Raw genomic sequence first — 25,447 nt, 5'->3', positions numbered from 1 at the left:
CTGTGCTGTGTTAAATCAAGTAATGAAGGATGAGGATCTGGGTTTCCCTTTTGTGTCAACACCAGTTGGAAAGAACAGAACTGCTACCAGAATAAAGTGTTCGTGGTGAAGAGATTTTCAGATGCCAAGTGAACTGAAGAAAGCGTTGATCATGAGCACGGTTCCAGGATCTATATACTGCCTCTCAGTACTTCCACTCCAATGATAAAGGTATCAACTGCACAAGTATAAGAAATCCAGACTACTTGGACTCAGCCCTTCGGGCACAAAGGTGTATTTACTCCACAGGTAGAGAATTCTGATCTGCTATGCTTCTGGGAGAGAAGAGAAGACACAGAATTAGAAATGGAAGAAGGAAGTCACAGATAACATTTTCTGCCTATGACCCATGAGAGGTCTGTAGTAAGTACTGCATATTTTTTTCTTTCTTGTCATAAAATGTCTTTATTTGTATTTATGATCATTTTCTTCCTCTCTTTTCTTACCCTTATGATTTTATTCAAGTTGTTGATGGATATATTTAAAACAGAGCCTCTACAGGCTCTGTTTGTATAGGAGAACACAGGCAGAAGATTCTTTGATTGTCTCCAAAGCCAAGGAGAACAAAAGCAAAAATGAGCTTCTGGGACTTCACCCAGATAAAAAGTTTGTCACAGCAAAGGAAACCATCAACAAAGCTAAAAAACAGAATGGGAGAAGTTATTTGGAAATGATAAACTTGCTAGCAGGTTTTATCCAGAATCTGTAAAGAAGATATTAAACATAACAAATATGAACTAAATAATTCAGTTAAGAAATGAGTAGAAGACACGAGTAGGCACTTTTTCCAAAGACATCCAGATGGCTAACAGACACAAGAAAAGGTGCTCAACATCATTCACATGAGGAAATACAAATCAACACCACAATTAGATACCACCCTGATAGTTCAGAATGGCCAAAATTAATGACACAAGAGACAATAGGTATTGGCAATGATGTGCAGGAAGGGGAATCCTCTTTCACTGTTGGTGGGAATGAAAACTGGTGCAGCCACTCTGGAGAAAAGTATAGTAGTTCCAAAAAACCTAAAAATGGATCTACCACAAGATCTACCTATTACACAACTAGGTATTTAGCCAAACTATGGAAAGAGCCCAAATTCCTGTTGACTGTTGGGTAGTAAAGAAGATGTGGTATGGGGCGCCTGGGTGGCTCAGTGGGTTAAGCCACTGCCTTCGGCTCAGGTCATGATCTCAGGGTCCTGGGATCGAGTCCCGCATCGGGCTCTCTGCTCGGCAGGGAGCCTGCTTCCCTCTCTCTCTCTCTGCCTGCCTCTCCATCTACTTGTGATTTCTCTCTGTCAAATAAATAAATAAAATCTTAAAAAAAAAAAGAAGATGTGGTATGTATATAATGAAGATATATATATATATATATATATATATATATATATATATATATGATGTGGTATATATATATATAACATGATGAAGGGAGGGAATATGACCATAAAGATGAATTTTTTTTTAATCTAAAAATGGAATTGATAAGATATTGGTTGGGAGAGTAAAGAATAAGAAAGTGGAGAGTATTTGCTCAGGCTGGAGACTAGAAGAAAGCCCTGTGATAGATTTAGGGTATATTTTGATCTATAAGAAGAAGTTGTATCCCATTTTTTTTTTAAGGAGAAAAAGCTCTATGTGTATACAAAAAATAAAGTTAGATACAATTAAGGATAAAATATGAGTATAATAATGAAGGTTCAAAAAATATTTTTTATGAAAGGTATTGTTAAGATAAACTAGTTAAAAACATTAAAAGAGGAAAGAGTAAACGTTTAAAAATTAGCATAAGAAAAAAATAAAATTAAAAAAAAAATAATTAACTTTGCAAGTCTAAAGAATCATGGGGAGAAAGCCATGAATTCCATACTTCACTTTCTCCTCCTCTGGAATTCCATTGTTTTCCTTGGTAAGTGAATTTGGTCTTGGCTGGATTTCTTGTTGATCTTCTCCGGGAAGAGCCTGTTGTGATTTTCAAGTGTCTTTGCCTGAGGCGAAATTGTCCCACTCTTACCAGGGGCCAGGCTAAGTAATCTGCTTGGGTTCGCTTTTAGGAACTTTTGTTCCCTGCATACTTTCCATAGAGTTCTGGAGGACAGGGATGAAAATGGTGGACTCCCAATCTCTGACCCAGAGAAGCCAAGAGCTCAGGGCCCCACTCCTCAGTGTGCCCTTGGAGAAAAGTGCTCAATCACTCCCATCTCACTGACCTCCGGCTGTACTCCCAGCTCATCCAGCATGTGACCAAGCATCTCTATCTCTGGGACACAACCACGCCTGGAGTCTCCAAACCCCACAGATCCCTGTGCTCTTCCAGGATGGTCTCCCTGGATCTTGTGGGGTCCCTGCTCACAGAGAAGTGGCCTGAGCCATGGATCACAATTTAAGGTACCCTGAGTTGAGAGTTCACTCCTCAACTCTGTCTCTATAGCCAGCTTCCCCACTCTAATACCTGTGAGCTCTGCAACACACAGACACCCTGGATCCTTCTGTGACCCCACGGGACCTGAGACAATGCTGTCCCTGCGTGGGCTTCACCCCGGCTTAGCCTCTGGAGTGATGTTCCTCAGTGGAGCAGACTTTTAAAAGTTCTGATTTTGTGCTCTGTTGCTCTGCCACTTGCAGGACGCCAGCCCCACCCCTTGCAGTCTATCTTCCCATCAGTTTGTATTCACTTCTCTGCTGGTCCTACCTTTCAGAAAGTGGTCGATTTTCTGTTTCTAGAATTGCTGCTCTTCTTCTCTTTGATCTCCAGTTGGATTTGTAGGTGTTCAGAATGGTTTGATAAGCTACCTAGCTGATCTCCTACTACCTGATGTCATCTCAGACTGCTACTTCTCTGCCATCTTGACTCCTCCCCCATTTATTTCTTTGACAGAGAGAGAGCACACAACCCTAGGTAGAGGTAGAAGGAGAAACAGACTCCCCACTGAGCAGAAAGCCTGCTGTTGAGGTTGATCCCAGGGCCTTGGGATCATGACCTGAGCCAAAGGCAGATGCTTAACCAACTGAGCCATCCAGGCACCCAAAAATTTCCTGAGGATTTTCTCAAACTTCCCAAAGGCTTGAGTCATAAATGAAATCTTCTTGACTAATTAGACTTGCTTTATTTGGTATGTTAAGTTATCTGGGAAGAATTGTCAAACAAATAATCGTAAGCTTTGCCTTATGTTGTATGGGTAAATGCTATAATAGTTCTAGAAATTGTATGAAAAGTTTTAAATTATATTCTAGTATAAGGTCATCACTTCACATTCTAATTATTAAAGCATCGTGTGTCATAACAAGAACCAAATTTCTTGATCAGCTATATTATAATGAACTATCATACCAGATCTTTAAACATGTTCATTTTTTTTCTTTTTATTTATTTATTTTCAGCATAACAGTATCATTATTTTTTCACCACACCCAGTGCTCCATGCAGTTCGTGCCCTCTATAATACCCACCACCTGGTACCCCGACCTCGCAACCCCCCGCCACTTCAAACCCCTCAGATTGTTTTTCAGAGTCCATAGTCTCTCATGATTCACCTCCCCTTCCAATATACCCCAACTCCCTTCTCTCTGACTCCCTATGTCCTCCATGCTTTTTGTTATACTCCACAAATAAGTGAAACCATATGATAATTGACTCTCTCTGCTTGACTTATTTCACTCAGCATAATCTCGTCCAGTCCCGGTCCATGTTGCTACAAAAGTTGGGAGATTATCTCAAAAGAATTTGCTGTGGCTGTTGTCAAAGAGGTTACTGCCTCTGTTCTCCTCTAGGATAGCAAAGCAGATTTTCAAAGGTTTATATCACCAATAACTAGTCTTGCTTAGCTTATGTAAATAATTAAGCCAAGTTTGTTAAAATTGGCTTGTTTATAAAATGCATTAATATTGATTTTATTATCTTTAATAAAGAGGGTGATTATAGAGAAAAAATGTTTCAATATCTCATCTCTATAGACACTAGATTTTAATAATCTTTATTATAAAGTAGATCCCGAATTCTTCTGGCTTCCTCAAATATCTGGCTATGGGTCTCAAATTAAGGTTTCCAGTCTTCTTTCATTCTCTTAACATCATTAAAAACTAATATTGCCCTTTTCCCTAAATTCCCCAAAACTGATGCTGGACAACTTGAGGTCAGATTCAGAGAAATTGCAACAAAACCCACGTCCAGACAATCCTCTGTGCCTATTACTCTACTAGCCATTCAAAAGGATCAATAGAGACATTGAATTATAAGCCAGAGAAACCCATTTGATTCCTGCTGTCTGCTACCACTACATCTGAGGATGCTTCAAGGCTGACATCTGAAGAATCTTCTCACTGGCAGCACTCAAGATTCAGACAATGGGTGTGCATTTGCTCCAAGAATTAATCTATATTTTTCTTTTGTTTCATATTAATTACCCGATTGCTTGCTAAAGAAAACAGAATCTACATGATGGCTAGCAGCACCTGCCACACATTAAAGAGTTAAATGATATTCAAAATGTCATTACATTATTTTTTTTCATTTTTTAAAAAATTTTTATTTTTTATAAACATATATTTTTATCCCCAGGGGTACAGGTCTGTGAATCACCAGGTTTACACACTTCACAGCACTCACCAAAGCACATACCCTCCCCAATGTCCATAATCCCACCCCCTTCACCCCAAACCCCTCCCCCCAGCAACCCTCAGTTTGTTTTGTGAGATTAAGAGTCACTTATGGTTTGTCTCCCTCCCAATCCCATCTTGTTTCATTGATTCTTCTCGTACCCACTTAAGCCCCCGTGTTGCATCACCACTTCCTCATATCAGGGAGATCATATGATAGTTGTCTTTCTCTGCTTGACTTATTTCACTAAGCATGATATGCTCTAGTTCAATTCATGTTGTCGCAAATGGCAAGATTTCATTTCTTTTGATGGCTGCATAGTATTCCATTGTGTATCTATACCACATCTTCTTGATCCATTCATCTGTTGATGGACATCTAGGTTCTTTCCATAGCTTGGCTATTGTGGACATTGCTGCTGTAAACATTCAGGTGCACGTGCCCCTTTGGATCACTACGTTTGTATCTTTAGGGTAAATACCCAATAGTGCAATTGCTGGGTCATAGGGCAGTTCTATTTTCAACATTTTGAGGAACCTCCATGCTGTTTTCCAGAGTGGCTGCACCAGCTTGCATTCCCACCAACAGTGGAGGAGGGTTCCCCTTTCTCCGCATCCACGCCAGCATCTGTCATATCCTGACTTGTTGATTTTAGCCATTCTGACTGGTGTGAGGTGATATCTCATTGTGGTTTTGATTTGTATTTCCCTGATGCCGAGTGATACGGAGCACTTTTTCATGTGTCTGTTGGCCATCTGGATGTCTTCTTTGCAGAAATGTCTGTTCATGTCCTCTGCCCATTTCTTGATTGGATTATTTGTTCTTTGGCTGTTGAGTTTGCTAAGTTCTTTATAGATTCTGGACACTAGTCCTTTATCTGATATGTCGTTTGCAAATATCTTCTCCCATTCTGTCAGTTGTCTTTTGATTTTGTTAACTGTTTCCTTTGCTGTGCAAAAGCTTTTGATCTTGATGAAATCCCAATAGTTCATTTTTGCCCTTGCTTCCCTTGCCTTTGGTGTTGTTCCTAGGAAGATGTTGCTGTTACTGAGGTCGAAGAGGTTGCTGACTGTGTTCTCCTCAAGAATTTTGATGGATTCCTTTCTCACATTGAGGTCCTTCATGCATTTTGAGTCTATTTTTGTGTGTGGTGTAAGAAAATGGTCCAATTTCATTTTTCTGCATGTGACTGTCCAATTTTCCCAGCACCATTTATTGAAGAGGCTGTCTTTTTTCCGTTGGACATTCTTTCCTGCTTTGTCGAAGATTTGTTGACCGTAGAGTTGAGGGTCTATTTCTGGGCTCTCTATTCTGTTCCATTGATCTATGTGTCTGTTTTTGTGCCAGTACCATGCTGTCTTGATGATGACAGCTTTGTAATAGAGCTTGAAGTCCGGAATTGTGATGCCACCAACGTTGGCTTTCTTTTTCAATATCCCTTTGGCTATTCGAGGTCTTTTCTGGTTCCATATAAATTTTAGAATTGTTTGTTCCATTTCTTTGAAAAAGATGGATGGTACTTTGATAGCAATTGCATTAAATGTGTAGATTGCTTTAGGTAGCAGAGACATTTTCGCAATATTTATTCTTCCAATCCAGGAGCATGGAACATTTTTCCAATTCTTTGTGTCTTCCTCAATTTTTTTCATGAGTACTTTATAGTTTTCTGAGTATAGATTCTGTGCCTCTTCGTTAGGTTTATTCCTAGGTATCTTATGGTTTTGGGTGCAATTGTAAATGGGATTGACTCCTTAATTTCTCTTTCTTCTGTCTTGCTGTTGGTGTAGAGGAATGCAACTGATTTCTGTGCATTGATTTTATATCCTGACACTTTACTGAATTCCTGTATAAGTTCTAGCAGTTTTGGAGTGGAGTCTTTTGGGTTTTCCACATATAGTATCATATCATCTGCGAAGAGTGATAATTTGACTTCTTCTTTGCCGATTTGGATGCCTTTAATTTCCTTTTGTTGTCTGATTGCTGAGGCTAGGACCTCTAGTACTATGTTGAATAGCAGTGGTGATAATGGACATCCCTGCCATGTTCCAGACCTTAGCGGAAAAGCTTTCAGTTTTTCTCCATTGAGAATGATATTTGCGGTGGGTTTTTCATAGATGGCTTTGATGATATTGAGGTATGTGCCCTCTATCCCTACACTTTGAAGAGTTTTGATCAGGAAGGGATGCTGTACTTTGTCAAATGCTTTTTCAGCATCTATGGAGAGTATCATATGGTTCTTGTTCTTTCTTTTATTGATGTGTTGTATCACACTGACTGATTTGCGGATGTTGAACCAACCTTGCAGCCCTGGAATAAATCCCACTTGGTCGTGGTGAATAATCCTTTTAATGAACTGTTGAATCCTATTGGCTACTATTTTGTTGAGTATTTTCGCATCTGTGTTCATCAAGGATATTGGTCTATAGCTCTCTTTTTTGATGGGATCCTTGTCTGGTTTAGGGATCAAGGTGATGCTGGCTTCATAAAATGAGTTTGGAAGTTTTCCTTCCATTTATATTTTTTGGAACGGTTTCAGGAGAATAGGAATTATTTCTTCTTTAAATGATTGGTAGAATTCCCCCGGGAAGCCATCTGGCCCTTGGCTTTTGTTTGTTTGGAGATTTCTAATGACTGTTTCAATCTCCTTACTAGTTATGGGTCTGTTCAGGCTTTCTATTTCTTCCTGGTTCAGTTGTGATAGTTTATATGTTTCTAGGAATTCATCCATTTCTTCCAGATTGTCAAATTTATTGGCGTAGAGTTGCACATAGTATGTTCTTATAATAGTTTATATTTCTTTGGTGTTAGTTGTGATCTCTCCTCTTTCATTCATGATTTTATTTATTTGGGTCCTTTCTCTTTTCTTTTTGATAAGTCTGGCCAGGGGTTTATCAATTTTATAAATTCTTTCAAAAAACCAGCTCCTAGTTTCGTTGATTTGCTCTATTGTCTTTTTGGTTTCTATTTCATTGATTTCTGCTCTGATCTTTATGATTTCTCTTCTCCTCCTGGGCTTAGGGTTTCTTTCTTGTTCATTCTCCAGCTCCTTTAGGTGTAGGATTAGGTTGTGTACCTGAGACCTTTCTTGTTTCTTGAGAAAGGCTTGTACCGCTATATATTTTCTTCTCACGACTGCCTTTGTTGTGTCCCACAGATTTTGAACCATTGTATGTTCATTATCATTTGTTTCCATGATTTTTGCCAATTCTTTAATTTCCCTGTTGACCCATTCATTCTTTAGAAGGATGCTGTTTAGTCTCCATTTATTTGGGTTCTTTTCAAACTTCCTTTTGTGATTGAGTTCTAGCTTCAGAGCATTGTGGTCTGAAAATATGCAGGGAATGATCCCAATCTTTTGATACCGATTGAGTCCTGATTTAGGACCGAAGATGTGATCTATTCTGGAGAATGTTCCATGTGCACTAGAGAAGGATGTGTATTCTGTTGCTTTGGGATGAAATGTTCTGAATATATCTGTGATGTCCATCTGGTCCAGTGTGTCATTTAAGGCCTTTATTTCCTTGCTGATCTTTTGCTTGGATGATCTGTCCATTTCAGTGAGGGGACTGTTAAAGTCCCCTACTATTATTGTAATATTGTTGATGTGTTTCCTTGATTGTGTTATTAATTGGTTTATATAGTTGGCTGCTCCCACGTTGGGGCATAGATATTTAAAATTGTTAAATCTTCTTGTTGGACAGACCCTTTGAGTATGATATAGTGTCCTTCCTCATCTCTTATTATAGTCTTTGGCTTAAAATCGAATTGATCTGATATAAGGATTGCCACTCCTGCTTTCTTCTGATGTCCATTAGCATGGTAAATTCTTTTCCACCCCCTCACTTTAAATCTGGAGGTGTCTTCGGGCTTACAATGAGTTTCTTGGAGGCAACATATAGATGGGTTTTGTTTTTTTTATCCATTCTGATACCCTGTGTTTTTTGACAGGGGCATTTATCCCATTCACATTCAGGGTAACTATTGAGAGATATGAATTTTGCCATTGTATTGCCTGTAAGGTGACTGTTACTGTATATGGTCTCTGTTCCTTTCTGATCTACCACTTGTAGGCTCTCTCTTTGCTTAGAGGACCCCTTTCAATATTTCCTGTAGAGCTGGTTTGGTGTTTGCAAATTCTTTCAGTTTTTGTTTGTCCTGGAAGCTTTTAATCTCTCCTTCTATTTTCAATGATAGCCTAGCTGGATATAGTATTCTTGGCTGCATGTTTTTCTCGTTTAGTGCTCTGAAAATATCATGCCAGCTCTTTCTGGCCTGCCAGGTCTCTGTGGATATGTCAGCTGCCAATCTAATATTTTTACCATTATATGTTACAGACTTCTTTTCCCGGGTTGCTTTCAGGATTTTCTCTTTGTCACTGAGACTTGTAAATTTTACTATTAGGTGAAGGAGTGTGGGCCTATTCTTATTGATTTTGAGGTGCGTTTTCTGAACCTCCTGAATTTTGATGCTCGTTCCCTTTGCCATATTGGGGAAATTCTCCCCAATAATTCTCTCCAGTATACCTTCTGCTCCCCTCTCTCTTTCTTCTTCTTCTGGAATCCCAATTATTCTAATGCTGTTTCGTCTTATGGTGTCACTTATCTCTCGAATTCTCCCCTCGTGGTCCAGTAGCTGTTTGTCCCTCTTTTGCTCAGCTTCTTTATTCTCTGTCATTTGGTGTTCTATATCACTAATTCTTTCTTCTGCTTCATTTATCCTAGCAGTGAGGGCCTCCATTTTTTATTGCACCTCATTAATAGCTTTTTTGATTTCAACTTGGTTAGATTTTAGTTCTTTTATTTCTCCAGAAAGGGCTTTTATATCTCTCAAGAGGGTTTCTCTAATATCTTCCATGCCTTTTCCGAGCCCGGCTAGAACCTTGAGAATTGTCCTTCTGAACTCTAGATCTGACATATTACCAATGTCTGTATTGATTAGATCCCTAGCCTTTGGTACTGCCTCTTGTTCTTTTTTTTGTGTTGAATTTTTCTGTCTTGTCATTTTGTCCAGATAAGAGTATATGAAGGAGTAAGTAAAATACTAAAAGGGTGGCAATAACCCCAGGAAAATATGCTTTAACCAAATTAGAAGAGATCCCAAATCATGACGGGGTAGAAAGGGGATAAAAAGAGGTTCAAAAAGGAAGAAAGAAAAAAAAAAGAAAAAAGAAAAGAAAAGAATTAAAAAAAAGAATACAAATTAGAAAAATATATTAAAAAAAGTATATATTGGATAAACTTTCAGAAAGTGGTTGTTTTTCTGTTTCCAGAATTGCTGTTCTTCTTCTCTTCGATCTGCCGATGGATTTTCAGGTGTTTGCAATCTTTCGATAAGCTATCTAGCTGATCTCTGGCCAGCTGAAGTAGTCTCAGCCTGCTACTTCTCCGCCATCTTGACTCCTTATTCTCAAAATGTCGTTACATTCTTAAACACTGAAGTTACACTGATGTGCAAAGCACTTTTACAACTTTGAATGGCCTTGGGTATTTTGACAGCTGCAGAGGCTGGTACATGTACCATTATAAAACAGAATGTAGTTTATATATTCCAAATTATCACATGTATCACAAATGTAACAGGATTTCTAAACGATAGGAGTACTCAGATAGATCCTTCACATGATCTCTCCCTCTCCTTTAATGATTGGTTGAACTCCTGGAATGGAGGAGAATTTTGGTCAACTATCAAAGGTCATTTTCATGTACTTCTCTTTTTCATAATACTATTAACCTTATTTTGTTGTCTTTTCTTGTGTCTGCTTGGTGCTAGGATTCTTGCACTGCTATAACTTCTAGCTGAGAGATGTTCTTTTCTACTGAAAGAGATTCATATATGTCATCTACCTTTGATTTATTCAACTGCCTCTGCCTTTCATATTCCCATATATAAATTCCCACTGACCAATATTGGCCCATATGTAGGGACCTCTCTACACCCCTGTTCAGCAAAAAGAAGTTATAGAAGATAAGACCTTCTAGCCTAAGCAACACTAAAGAATTAAGGGTCCAATTGTTCAAGGGAAAAAATGATGAGGAGAACAAAAGCAAGAGAAATGTAGATAAAATTATATTCCTTACAGCTTGCAGTCCATTGATACATATCTGAGACAAGCAGAATGTGACATTCCTTAAGGAATTCATGGCTTATTTAATGTTGATGTTTTGCTAGACTTAAAGTGACTTATCTTGACAATAGCCAGACTTATCTTGACAATAGCCAGACCTCAGGATCCCATATTTCCCCTTAACATACAGGAAAGTCTCTAGAGACTTCCCTTATCTTTACCCCCAATTAAGAAATATCTAATCAGTTTCACATCTCCGTGACAGGCCAGTTCTTTTTGCCCGTGGATCCTCTCCCCATGCTATAATAATAGCAGCTTTTTGCACAAAAATGTCTCAGGAAATCTTTGTCAACAGTTGCCTTGGTGGCCACATATAAAATTTGAATTAGGATGCCTCCTCTTCTTATTCCTTTCATTTCCCTGGCTGATCTCAGAAATGGCTTCAGTTGACAGCTCCACAGATGACTGAAATTTATATCTTCAGCTCAGATCTCTCTGAGAGTCTTACTTCTTGATACAATAGTCAAGTTGATATTTCCTCTTGCATACTACAAAGGCAGGCACATTAAACTCAATATGTACAAAATAGAACTCTCTCTCAAATCTATCCATTTCTATCTCCACTGCCACCACCAAGATACCTTCATCTTTCATATAGGTGCTCATAGTAACATCTGAATTGGGTCTTCTTTTTTTTTAATGATTTTATTTATTTATTTGACAGAGATCACAAGTACACACAAAGGTGGCAGAGAGAGAGGGGAAGGCAGGCTCCCTGCTGAGCAGAGAACCCAATGTGGGACTTGAACCCAGGACCCTGAGATGATGACCTGAGCCAAAGGCAGAGACTTTAACACGGAGCCACCCAGGTGCCCATGAATTGGGTCTTCTTGTCCCTTGTCCCTTCTTCAGACTGTCCTCTTGCAGCAAGAGTGATTTTTGTTGTTATTGAAAATGCAAATCCAATCAAGTCTCATTAAAAAACTTTCTGTACCTCTTTGATAAGGTTTATTCCCAGGTATCTTATGGTTCTTGGTGTTATAGTAAGGGAATCAATTCTCTAATTTCCCTTTCTGTGTTTTCATGGTTAGTGTATAAGAAAGGAACTGATTTCTGTACATTGACTTTGTATCCTGCCACATTACTGAATTTCCGTATGAGTTCTAGTTTGGGGGTGGAGTCTTTTGGGTTTTCTATATAAAGTATCATGACATCTGTGAAGATAGAGAGTTTGACTTCTTCATTGCCAATCTGGATACCTTTTATTACTCTTTGTTGTCTGATTGCTGTTGCTAGGACTTCTAATACTATGTTGAACAAGAGTGGTGAGAGTGGGCATCCTTGTCATGTCCCTGACCTCAACAGGAAGGCTGTAAGCTTTTCCCCATTGAAGATGATACTCGCTGTGTGTTTTTCATAGACAGCATTTATGAAGTTGAAGAATGTTCCCTCTATCCCTATATTTGGAATAATTTTAAACAAAAGGGGATGCTGTATCTCGTCAAATGCTTTTTCTGCATCAATTGAGAGGACCATGTGGTTTTTCTCTCTTCTCTTATTGATTTGTTCTATCACATTGATTGATTTGTGAATATTGAACCATCCTTGAAACTCAGGGATGAATCACACCTGGTCATGGTGGATAATCTTTTTAATATGCTATTGGATCCTATTTGCTATATTTTGTTGAGAATCTTAGCATCCATATTCATCAGGGATATTGGTCTGAAATTCTCCTTTTTGGTGGAGTCTTTGCCTGGTTTGGGGATCAGGGTAATGCTGGCTTCATAAAAAGTGTCTGGAAGTTTTTCTTCTGCTTCATTTTTTTTTTTTTTTAACAATCTCAGGAGAATAGGTGTTATTTATTCTTTGAATGTTTGGTAGAATTCCGCAGGGAATCTGTCAGGTCCTGGGCTCTTGTTTTTTGGGAGGCTTTTGATCACTCTTTCAATCTTGCTACTAGATATTGTTCTATACAGGTTGTCAATTTCTTCCTGGTTCAATTTTGGGAGTTTATTGTTTTTCAGGAATGCATCCACTTCATCTAGGTTGCTTAACTTATTGACATATAACTGTTAATAATAATTTCTGATGATTGTTGTGTTAGTTGTGATCTCTCCTTTTTCATTCATAATTTTATTAATTTGGGCCTTCTCTCTTTTCTTTTGGATTAGTTTGGCCAATGGCTTATCGATCTTATCTTTTCAAAAAACCAGCTTCTAGTTTCATTGATGCATCCTACTGTATCTCTAGTTTCTATCTCATTGATCTCTGCACTAATCTTGATTATTCCCCTTCTTGTGTGGGGATTGGCTTAATTTGTTGTTGATTCTCTAGTTCCTTAAGGTGTAAAGTCAGTTGGTGTATTCTGGATTTTTCAGTTTTTTTGAGGGAGGCTTGGATGGCTATGTATTTCCCCCTTAGGACCACCTTTGCTGTATCCCACAGGTTTTGAACCAAAGTGTCTTCATTCTCATTAGTTTCCATGAATTGTATAAGGTCTTCTTTGATTTCCTGGTTGATCCAAGCATTCTTAAGTAAGGTGGTCTTTAGCTTCCAGGTGTTTGAGTTCCTTCCAAACTTTTCCTTGTGGTTGAGCTCCGGTTTCAAAATATTGTGATCTGAGAATATGCAGGGAATAATCTCAATCTTTTGGTATTGGTTGAGCCCTGATTTGTGACCCAGTCTGTTGTCTATCCTGGAGAAGGTTCCCTGTGCGCTTGAGAAGAATGAGTATTCTGTTGTTTTAGGGTGAAATGTTCTTTGTATATCTATGAGGTCCATCTGGTCCAATGTGTCATTCAATGCTCTTGTTTCTTTATTGATTTTCTGCTTGGATGATCTGTCTATTACTGAGAGTGGTGTCTAAAGATCTCCTATTATTAATGTATTCATATCAATATAACTCTTTATCTTTTTTTTAAGATTTTATTTATTTATTTGAAAGGCAGAGATTACAAGTAGGCAGAGAGGCAGGCAGAAAGAGAGAGAGGAGGAAGCAGGCTCCCCACTGAGCAGAGAGCCCAACGTGGGGCTCGATCCCAGGACCCTGGGATCATGACCTGAGCCGAAGGCAGAGGCTTTAACCCACTGAGCCACCCAGGTGTCCAATAACTCTTTATCTTGATTAACAGTTGTCTTATGTATTTGGCTGCTCCTATATTGGGTCATAAATATTTAAAATTGTTATATCTTCTTGGTGGATAGTCCCTTTAAGAATTATGTAGTGTCCTGGGGCACTTGGGTTGCTCAGTGGGTTAAGCCTTTGCCTTTGGCTCAGGTCATGATCTCAGGGTCCTGGGATCGATCCCCACATCGAGAACTCTGCTCAGTGGGGAGCCTGCTTCCTCCACTCTCTCTGCCTGCCTTTCTGCCTACTTGTTACCTCCCTCTCTGTCAAATAAATAAAATATTTTTAAAAAATTATGTAGTGTCCTTCTGTATCTCTGACTACAGTCTTTTGTTTAAAATCTAATTTATCTGATATGAGAATCACTATCTCAGCCTTCTTTTGAGGCCCACTGGTATGAAAGATGCTTCTCTATCCCTTCACTTTCAGTCTGAATGTATCTTTAGGTTCAAAATGGGCCTCTTGTAGACAATATATGGATGGTTCCTGTCATTTTTTCCAATCTGCCACCCTGTGTTGTTTTATGGGCACATTTAGGTCATTCACATTAAGAGTGATTATTGAGAAATACATTTTTATTGACATCGTGTTACCTGTGAAGTCTTTGTTTCTACAGATTGTCTCCATATATTTCTGTTCAGTAGTATTCTTAGGATTTTTCTTCTTTTATAGAACCACCCTTAATATTTCCTGCAGTGTCAGCTTGGTGGTCACATACTCTCTTAAACTTTGCCGGTCTTGGAAGCTCTTCATCTCTCCATCCATTTTGAATGTCAGTATTGCAGGATAAAGTATTCTTGGCTGCATGTTCTTTTCATTTAGTGCCCTGAATATGTCTTGCCAGCCCTTTCTGGCTTGCCAGGTTTCTGTGGACAGGTCTGATGTTATTCTGATGGGTTTTCCTCTGTATGTAAGGAACTTCTTTGCCCTAGCTGCTTTCAAGAGCTCCTGTCTATAATTATGATTCATCATTTTTACTATCAGTTGTCTTGAGGTATTTCTAGATTCTATGATCTTGTGGGGATGCCTTTCTGCCTCTAGGACACAAATGCTATTTCCATTCGCCAGATTGGGAAAATTTTCATGGAGAAATTCTTCAACTGTATCGTCTAGTCTCCCTTCTTTTTCCTCCCCCTCAGGGATTCCAATAATTCTGACATTGGTACATTTCATGGTGTCATTTATTTCCCTAATTCTGCTAATTCTTGCTGCTGTTCCCATTCCCATTTGCGTTTAGACAAACCTTCTCTGACTTTTGCCATTGATTCTTGGACTATTCCCAAGTGGTCAGTGAAGAAGCAACATTCCTCATTTAAGGAAGCACATACCCCTCTTGTTGTAAGAAGACTAGGTCGAATCCCCTTTTGTTTTGAAGGACAGCCTAAGATAAAGTTGTTAGGAATATTGGAGGTGGGAAATAGAGGTTTTTATCTGTTCTATGTCTAGATTGATTGCTGCTTTGAGACTGTTATAGTGGGAATGCTGTATGACAAGTGAAGCAATACATGCCCCCACTCCTGCTAAAACAATTCCCAACAGTGTGGCAATGGTGATAGCTGAGATGGGCTCTCTTTTATCCCATCTGTGAGTAACTGCACTGAACCATTGAAGTACCTTTTCATCTGAGTGGTAGATAATTTTAGGAAGTAAAATTATACTATACATATACATATATACATATAACTATTATATGTACTATTATAGCACACAGAAACCCTTTGTCTTATTTAGAACCTGACCATGAAAGCAGGGGATTAGGCCTGCAGAACATGCCCACCAACCATTTTGAGGAGATAGGTGGTAGTCTAGGCTAGATATAGATCTTGTATCATTACATAGGGACTGGTATTGGGGTGAGGCGTTGCCTATACAGAGTCCCTGACCCGACACTGATTGTAAAGTGGGCCTTGAGTCTTTTGATGCCATCTAAAGGCATTAGGGTCAGAGGTTGTGTTATACTGATCCAACATCATGATTCCCTCATAGAATGGAGGCTGGATGTCATAGCTGAGCAAGCCAGATCAGCTAATATTGGGCTTGGTTGCACTGAGGAACCTGTACGCTTGGAACATCGGGTCCCAAAATGGATGCGGAGAGGGGCTGAGGAAGGGAGGATCTTATGGGAAGGAGGTTGGGACAGGAGTGATTGTGTCTGCATCAAGTGTCTTATTGGATGGCATGGTAGGTACAGGGGATGGTGGTGGGGATATAGGAGTTGTCTGAGCTTTGGGTGGAGGAGGTGCTAACACAGGGTTTGGACCTAAGGAAATTGGGTTAGTTTCTCTGGCCAGGAGTCTCACAGTAAACAGGGTTCCAGGGTCAGTTTTTTCCCATCTTGAGCATCTCTGGAAGTCAAATAGTTTCTAAGACCCCAGGTAAGTCCCATCTGCCATCTGGTATCTAGTTTGATGGCCTCAGTGAATTTTAGGGTGATTGGATTACAGGTTTTAGAGCCAGGGTTGTCTTTTACCTGTGATGTGTAGGTTTGAATTTTTTGTAAGGTGTGGTTTCTTTTAAGGGTAATTAAATCATCTTTGTAGGGGGCCATCCACCAAATTTCGCCATTGGAGATACAGCTCCAGCTGGCACAGTAAAACTGGGAGGGGACCCCACACTGTCTTGCCTTTAAGTTATCCTGGGCAAACAGAAATACTGTTTCTGCAAAAACCATGGTTGGATCAGGCAATGGCCGCATGTGTCCTCCACATGGAGTATCTGTAACAAGTCAAAGGTCAAGTCAGGAAACCAAGCTTGTAGTGGGGGCAGTTTTTGAGAGGGAATATACAATTTCTCCTCTAGAAACATCTATCACCTGCCAGGTTAGGTTAAGTCGTCAGTGGGGGTTCGATCTGGCATGAAGAGGACCTAGTATAAGCAACATTAGTGAGGTAAATAAGAACGGCGCAGTTTTAGCTTTAGGGGATTGTCCTTGTTTGGTTGGCTTTTCCATTCTGGAACAAAGTCCTTGAGAATGGTGTGTGGGTCAGCTGGCTGGACGTGGGTATAGTGGACCCAGGGAGTAATCCCGTCAACCTTGAGAGCTGTGGGAGTGGTCAGGATCACGATGTAGGGTCCCTTCCAGCGTGGTTGAAGTGTCTGGTGTTGGTGTCTCCGGATGTACACTCAGTCACCCAGCTGATGGGGGTCTGGTGGTGGCTCAGTCTCATAGAGGGCCCTCAGATTAGGCCATACCTATTCATGGGTTTATTGTAACATTTGGAGGGAGAAAAGGAGTTGGTGATCATCAAACTCAGCAAGCACCTCAGGTTTTAAATTGGGAATAATAGGTGTAGGAATACCAAACATGATCTCATAGGGAGTAAATCCCATCTTATGTGGGGAGTTTCATACCCTATAGGACAAAGGGGAGGAGAGTCATCCAGTCCCTGCCAGTATCCAGGGTTAATTTAGTTAGGGTCTCCTTTAATATTCTGTTCATCCTCTCTACCTGAGCTTTGGGGCCTGTATGCATAATGCATAATGTAATTTCCAATCTACCGCAAGTACTAGTGCCACTCCCTGTGTTACCTTAGAGACAAACCCTGGTCTGTTGTCTGATCCAATCTTAATGGGAAAACCATACCTCGGAAAGATGTCTTCCAGTAGTTTCTTGGTCATGGTCTGTGCTGTTTCATGTTTGGTGGGAAATGCCTCTGTCCATACTGAAAAAGTATCTACAAACTCTAGGAAATACCTGTATCCGTATTTTCCAGGTTTTACCTCAGTGAAGTCCACTTCCCAGTAGGCTCCTGGGCGGTCCCCCAGGAGCTGGGTGCCTGGGTTAGATTCATGGGCAGTCGCATTAGTTAACTTACATGTGTGGCAGCTTGCCACAATCTGTTCGATCTTTGATTGGGAGTCTTTGATGGTGATCTTTGCATGTCGCACCAAGTCTTCCATTTTTTTTGTTCCCATGTGGGTACTCTTATGAATTTTGGATAGGACTTGCCATCCCAGTTCCTCTGGTAGGATTATGCTGCAATCTGCAGCTCTCCACCAGCCATGTAAGCATTGTGTCATGGGCAGATGTCTAATCCATTGTAAGTCTGAGTCAGTGTAGTTGGGGCTGCCTGGCAAGTTCAGTGCCCCAGGATCAGGCAGTGTGGTCACTAAGACATGGGCCACCGAAAGAGCTGCCTCTTTTGCCTTTAAGTCAGCTAGCTGGTTTCCCCTTGCCACTGGCATGTCTGCTTTTTGGTGTCCTGGACAATGGATAATGGCCAGTGCCTTAGGCAGTCAGAGAGCCCTTAGGAACTCAAGATTTTCTACCTTGTTTTTCATAGTCTTTCCTTCTGCTGTTAAGAGCCCTCTTTCTCTATAAATTGCTCCATGGATGTGGGCTGTAGCAAAGGCATACCTGCTATCAATATAGATGTTTATCCACTTGCCTGCTCCCATTGTTAGTGCCTTGGTTAGTGCAATCAGTTCTGCACGTTGGGCAGATGTCCTAGCCACCAATGGTTCTGCCCAGTCTCTGTCTCTGTGGTCACAGCTTCCCCCACATACCTGATTCCTTCCCAGACAAAGCTGCTGCCATGTGTATACCAGGTGTCATCTGCATTTGGCAGTGGTCCGTCCTGGAGATCAGCTCTGACTTCGTGCACCTGAGTCAGGATTTCTTGACAGTCATGTAAGGGGGATTCCCAGTCAGGGTTAGGGAGCAGTGTCACTGGGTTTAGGGCGGTTGACGCCTGGAACAAAATTCTGGTAGGGTTCAAAATCAAGCCCTGGTAATGGGTCAAGTGGGCATTGATGATCCATCAGTCCGGGGGTTGTTTGAGTACCCCTTCAATGACATGTGGGGTAGTGACGTATAGTTCCTTCCCCATAGCTAGCTTATCTGCATCCTTAACCATGGTGGCCACTGCAGCAATAATTTTTAAGCATGGAGGCGATCCAGCAGCTATAGCATCTAATTTCTTTGAGAGGTAGGCCACTGGTCTCTTCTAGGAGCCTATGTATTTTTTTTTTTAGATTTTATTTATTTATTTGATAGAGAGAAATCACAAGTAGATGGAGAGGCAGGCAGAGAGAGAGAGAGGGAAGCAGGCTCCCTGCTGAGCAGAGAGCCCGATACGGGACTCAATCCCAGGACTCTGAGATCATGACCTGAGCCGAAGGCAGCGGCTTAACCCACTGAGCCACCCAGGCACCCCAAGGAGCCTATGTATTGAATTAGGACTCCCTTTGCCACCCCTTCCTTATCATCCACATAAAGGTGGAAGGGACTGGGGCCAAAAGTAAGGCTTGCTTAAGGTCACTGAAGGATTTGTTCATGGCCTCAGTCCATACAAAGTCCTGTTTTTGTTTGGTGGCCTTGTAGAGGGGCCTAGCTATGTCAGTGAAACCAGAGATCCACAATCACAGAACCCAGCCGACCCCAAGAATTCACACACCTGGTGAACATTTTGAGGCTGTGGTATCCTCATGACAGTCTCCTTCCATGCATCTGTTAACCATCTTTGTCCATCTTTCAATTTTTACCTCCATTCTGCAAATCTGGGCCTTCTTAGCTGAAGCCTGGTACCCCAGAGTTGCTATCGCTTGGAACAAATCCTTGGTGCCTTGTAGGCATGTTTCCTGGTCCTCTGCTGCCAACAGGATATTATTATCTACATATTATAATAGAGTCAGATTAGGGTGCTTGGCACGGAACTCACCTAAGTCTTTGTGCAGTGCCTCATCGAAGATGGTGGGCAAATTCTTGAATCCTTGTGCAGTCGAGTCCAGGTGAGTTGGATATCAACATCATTGATCAACATCATTGATAATAACTATCAACATCATTGATAACATCAATATCAAATGTTATTGATGCCCTTCTCTGGGCCCGCCCATTTAAAAGCGAAGAGGTCTTGGCTCTTTGGGGCCAAGGGTAAGCTGAAAAAAGTGTCCTTTAGGTCTAGCACTGTGTACCAAGTCTTGTCCAGGGGCAAGGTGGAGAGGAGATTATAGGGGTATGGGACTGTAGGGTGCATGTCTATCACCCATCGGTTAACTTCCCTCAAGTCCTGGACTGGTCTATAATCATTAGAGTGTGGCTTTCACACCAGCAGCAGGGCAGTGTTCCATGCCGACTGACAAGGTTGCAGTATGCCCGAGTCTAGCAGTCGCTGGATGTGTGGGGTGATCCCCGTCCATGCTGTGAGAGGCATGGGGTATTGTTGGACACTGACTGGATCTGACCCTGGCTTTAGTTCAATGTATATATCTGGCCAATGTTGGGCTAGTCCCGTTCTCCCAGTTTCTGCCCATGCTTAGGGAAACTCCTGCAACCAGTGGTCAATGTCAGTCATTGGTGTTGGGGGTGTTTGGTGAAGTGGTGAAGATGATATTCATCCTCGAGGGTCATGACAAGCACCTGGATCGGGTACCCTTCTTTATCCAGAATTTTTATCCCTTTAGGGTGGAAACTAATTTGGGCTCCCACCTTGGTGAGTAAGTCCTGGCCTAACAAGGGGTAAGGGCACTCAGGGATGACCATGAAGAAGTGGGATACCCAGGCCCCACCAAGATCCACCATTCTTTGGGTAGTGCATGAATATTGTTTAGTGCCTGTGGCCCCCTGTACCCATAAGGTCTTATTTGTCAATTTCCCTTGAGGTTGTAGCAAGACAGTGCTGTGCCCTGGTGTCTACTAGGAATTTAATCAGTTGCTCCTCCACTTTAAGGGTTACCCTGGACTCAGGGAAGGGTGCCAAACCCCTATCCCCCTAGTCATCTAAATCTTCGACCTCCAAGATAGTAGCAGATGCCTTTGGTTTTTTGTTGGGGCACTCCTTTACCCAGTGGCCTTCTTCCTTGCAATAAGCACATTGGTTTATGTTCAGTTTGGGGCATTCTCAACAGTGGCCATCCTTCTTACCTGCTCCTGAATCCAACTTCTTGAGACATCTCTGTTTTGCATGTGGGTCATCCGTGGTTGTGGCCAGTAGGATCTTAGCCAGGTTCCGGGTCTGTTAGTCATTTATCTTAGCCTGTTGTTCCCCCAGGCTCTCTCTGTTATTGCAGACTCTTTCTGCCACTACTATCAGATCCTGTAGGCTCTTTTCTCCTAGTCTTTCTATCCTCTGTAGTTTCCTTTTAATGTTTGGAGCAGTTTGGTTAACAAAACCATAATATTGGAAGCTTTGGTTTCTGGGGCCTCTGGATTCATAGGGGTATACTGTCTGAACACCTCTATGATCCTTTCTGGGAATGCCACCAGACTCTCCTCTTTACCCTGTCTTACATCGTATACCTTGGCCAGAATGGTGGGTTTGCATGCTTCAGTCTTGAGACCTGCCATAAGAGTCTGGCGGTAGACGCGGAACCTATCCTTACCTTCAGCCAAATTGTAGTCCCAAGTGGGGCAAGACAAGAGGAAAGCTGCGTTTATGAGATCAGGGTTCTGAGTTGGCTGTCTGTCGTCACCCAGGATGGACCTTCGGGCTTCCACCTGGATCCTTTCTCTTTCCTCAATGGTAAAGAGAACCTGCAAGAGCTGCTGACAGTCATTCCAGGTGGACTGGTGGGTGAAAAGAACAGTATCCAAAAGACGAATAAGATCCTTTGGGTTATCAGAGAACTTTGCATGTTGGATTCTCCAGTTGTATAAATCACTAGGAGAGAATGGCCAATATAACATCAGCTGTCCCCCCATTTCATCGGGGGGGTCCCATGGTGTGGAGGGGAAGGACAGTGGAATCGGCTGGTCCCAGGTTTGGGGTTGGGCTGCCCGATGGGTCCATCCATGTGTCCTCACCGCTGGTCCATGCATGGGGGTCCCTCATCTGGGAAGGGGAGTGGCACTCCCTTGGCAGCCCCTGGTGCTTCTATTGGAGGGGCAGATGGGTGGGGGGAAACCTGGTAGGGTGGTGGAAGAATCAGGTCCTCCGTGAAAGTGTCCTGAAGTACCGGGTGAAAGGAGTCTTTGGTTTGGATGCCACTTCCTTGTCAGACTTAGGATTTGGGTTCCACAGGGCTAGAATCTTGGATGTAAGCCCTGCTTTGGGAAGGAGAAAAGGTTTAAGCCTTATATCCTGCCAGACCAGGATATAAGGCACTTGGTCAGGGTGGACATGTGGTTTTTCTCTGAAGATGATGACCTTAACCTGTAAAACAATAGGCAGTTGAAAAGTTCCCTGCCAGGGCCATCCAACAATAAAGGATGGACATTCAGACATGCAGAAAGTTTGAAACTTTCCCTTTCGTATGTCCATGCTCAGGTTATGAGCTCTTTCCCTGATGTCTGGGAAGTGGTCAACCATCAGAAACAGAGGGGTCATCTGTGTCTGTCTCATTGAGTCCTCAGTCCACACCAAGACAAAGACACCAATGACAATTAACAAGAACACACTCACACAGACAAAATCCGGCGCAGCCATGAAGAAAAAACTGAAAGTAAGTTGAGGGGTGGTCCTACCACAATGGCAGCCAACTCTCCTCACAGATGAGGACTTCGTCCCCCAGGCAGGGGCAAGAGACGTCTCCCACGACCCCAGGTCGACCGCCCACCAGTGCGTCCACTTAAGCGAATGTTGACCCAGATATAGCTTGGAATTCCTACAGGTAAAAATGCAGATTGGAGCTCCCAGAAAGTATGTGTGCAAACAGGTAAAAATGAGTCCAATCATCAGTCGGCCAGGACTCTCCAGGTCAGGGTCCTGGGGGTCTCTCAGATCCGGGACGCACCCCCAAATTTTATCCCCAAGTTGCAAGCCCAAGAGACCACCAAAGAGCCAACACTGACACAAACACACGAGGGTCTTTATTTGGATTCGAGTCCAGGATCACAACTGTTACTGGCACAGCAGCACAGGAGCAAGAGCCCCAGACCTGCCAAGCAAGGAGTTTTTATGTGTGGTTGCCAGAAGCTTGCAGGGGTTGGGGGGAAGTGGGGAAATTTCAGACTTCCCTGCAGTAAGCTGATTGGCTATTGCTGGGGTGTTTGCAGTGTTTGGTATAGCAGTTTTTCCTGTAATTAAAGTAGAGTTTGGCATAGCAGTTTTTCCTGTAACTAGAGTTCAGCCCCTGGTCACAGGGACCTGAGATGACTGTCAAAATTAAGATGTCTGTACTTTTGCTAACACTAAACTTGAGGTGGGATGGCCTTAATTTTCTTGGCCTCCACAGTTCTGCTGGCTGGTGAAGCTCCCTCCCTCATGGGTGCTGCCACCCAGATGCTCTCAGGTGTACCAGTGGCTCAGGGACCAAGACTCTCTCTGTCTCATTGCCAGCGGTGGTTGTCCTGTGTCAGTAGGCTTAAGCCCCTGTCCCTAACTGCCCAATTCCACCAATTTCCCCCTACAATCCTTTGCTCTTTTTGAGTGCTTTCAACCAGACTCCAAGTTAATGCTGGTCCCCTTTCACAGGGCACTCTCATATTAGGGTATTACATTCCAATGGGCCACTTCTGGTGGCTCCCTCCCCTTTTGTTTATGTTCTGATATCAGTCTAATGTTCCCATTCCACTTTACCTGCCCACTGGTGTCTTCTGCCCTGGTAGAGATCCAGAAGTATATAATTCTAATCTCAGGCTGATTTCATAGGTGATCAGAGTTTACAGTAGGTAATCAGCTCACTTTAAGGTTGAAACAGCACCTCCTCCTACTTCTTCACCATCTTGACCCCTCTGGTGGATAATATTTTTAAGGTACTCTTTGATCCCATTAGCTAGGATCTTGTTGAGAATCTTAGCATTCATATTCATCAGGGATATTGGTCTCAAATTCCCCTAAGAGGCAAAAGATCTGTACTCAAGGATTTACAGAACACTCATGAAAAAATTGAAGACACAAAAAGATGGAAGACCATTCCGTCTCATGGATTGAATAATAAACAATGTTAAGGGCGCCTGGGTGGCTCAGTGGGTTAAGCCGCTGCCTTCGGCTCAGGTCATGATCTCAGGGTCCTGGGATCGAGGCCCGCATCGGGCTCTCTGCTCAGCAGGGAGCCTGCTTCCTCCTCTCTCTCTGCCTGCCTCTCTGCCTGCTTGTGATCTCTCTCTGTCAAATAAATAAATAAAATCTTTAAAAAAAATAAATAAACATTGTTAAAATGTCTATTGCCTAGAGCAATCTATTCTTTGAATGCCATTCCGATCAAAATTCCACTGGTATTTTTCAAAGAGCTGTAGCAAACAATCCTAAAATTTGTATGGAACCAGAAGAGACCCTGAATTGCTAAGGAAATGTTGAAAAAAAAATGGGGGCATCATGTTGCCTGATTTCAAACTTTACTACAAAAGCTGTGATCACCAAGACAGCATGGTACTGGCACAAAAACAGACACATAGACCAGTGGAACAGAGTAAAGAATTCAGACATGGACCCTCAACTCTATGGTTAAATAATCTTTGACAAAGCAGGAAAAAATATACCATGGAAAAAAGACAGTCTCTTCAAAAAAATGGTGCTGGGAAAATTGAACAGCTATATGTAGAACAATGAAACTTGACCATTTCTTACACCATACACAAAGATAAACTCGAATTGGATAAAAGACCTTAACGTGAGAAAGGAATTCATCAGAATTCTAGAGAAGAACAAAGGCAGTCAACCTCTTCAACATCGGCCACAGTAACTTCTTTCAAGATATATCTTCAAAGGCAAAGGAAACAAAAGTGAAAATGAAGCTTTGGGACTTCCTCAAGATCAAAACCTTCTGCACAGCAAAGGAAACAGTCAACAAAATGAAGAGGCAACTCACGAAATGGGAGAAGATATTCACAAATGACAATACAGACCAAGGGCTGATATCCAGGATCTATAAAGAACTTCTCAAACTCAACACACACAAAACAGATAATCATGTCAAAAAATGGGCAGAAGACATGAACAGACACTTCTCCAATGAAGACATACAAATGGCTATCAGACACATGAAAAAATGTTCATCATCACTAGTCATCAGGAGGATTCAAATCAAAATCACATTGAGATGTCACCTTACATCAGTTAGAATGGCCAAAATTAACAAGAAAGGAAACAACGTGTATTGGAGATGATGTGGAGAAAGGGGAACCTTCTGACACTGTTGGTGGTAATGAAAGTTGGTGCAGCCACCTTGGAAAACAGTGTGCAAATTCCTTAAGAAATTAAAAATAGAGCTTCCCTACAACTCTGAAATTGCACTACTGAGTATTTATTCCAAAGGTAGAGATGTAGTGAAAAGAAGGGCCATATTTACCCCAATGTTCACAGCAGCAATGGCCACAGTGGCCAAACTGTGGAAATAACCAAGATGCCCTTCAATGCATGAATAGATAAAGAAGATATGGTCTGTATATAAAGTGGAGTATTATGCCTCCATCAGAAAGGATGAATACCCAACTTTTGTATCAACATGGACAGGACTGGAAAATATTATGCTGAGTGAAACAAGTCAGAGAGAGTAATTTATCATATGGTTTCACTTATTTGTAGAGCATAAGGAATAACACAGAGGACATGGGGAGATTGGGAGAAGGGATTTGGGGAAATTGGAGGGGAGAAAAAGCATGAGAGACTGTGGACTCTGAGAAACAAACTGAGGGTTTTGGAGGTGTGGGGGGTGCAAAGTTGGGTGATTCTGGTGGCAGGTATTACGGAAAGCAGGTATTGCATGGAGCACTGGGTGTGGTGCATAAACAG

The sequence above is a fragment of the Mustela lutreola genome, chromosome 6 (genome assembly GCF_030435805.1).
Source record: "Mustela lutreola isolate mMusLut2 chromosome 6, mMusLut2.pri, whole genome shotgun sequence".
NCBI classification, from domain to species: domain Eukaryota; kingdom Metazoa; phylum Chordata; class Mammalia; order Carnivora; family Mustelidae; genus Mustela; species Mustela lutreola.
Note: the sequence above shows the minus strand (reverse complement) of the source record.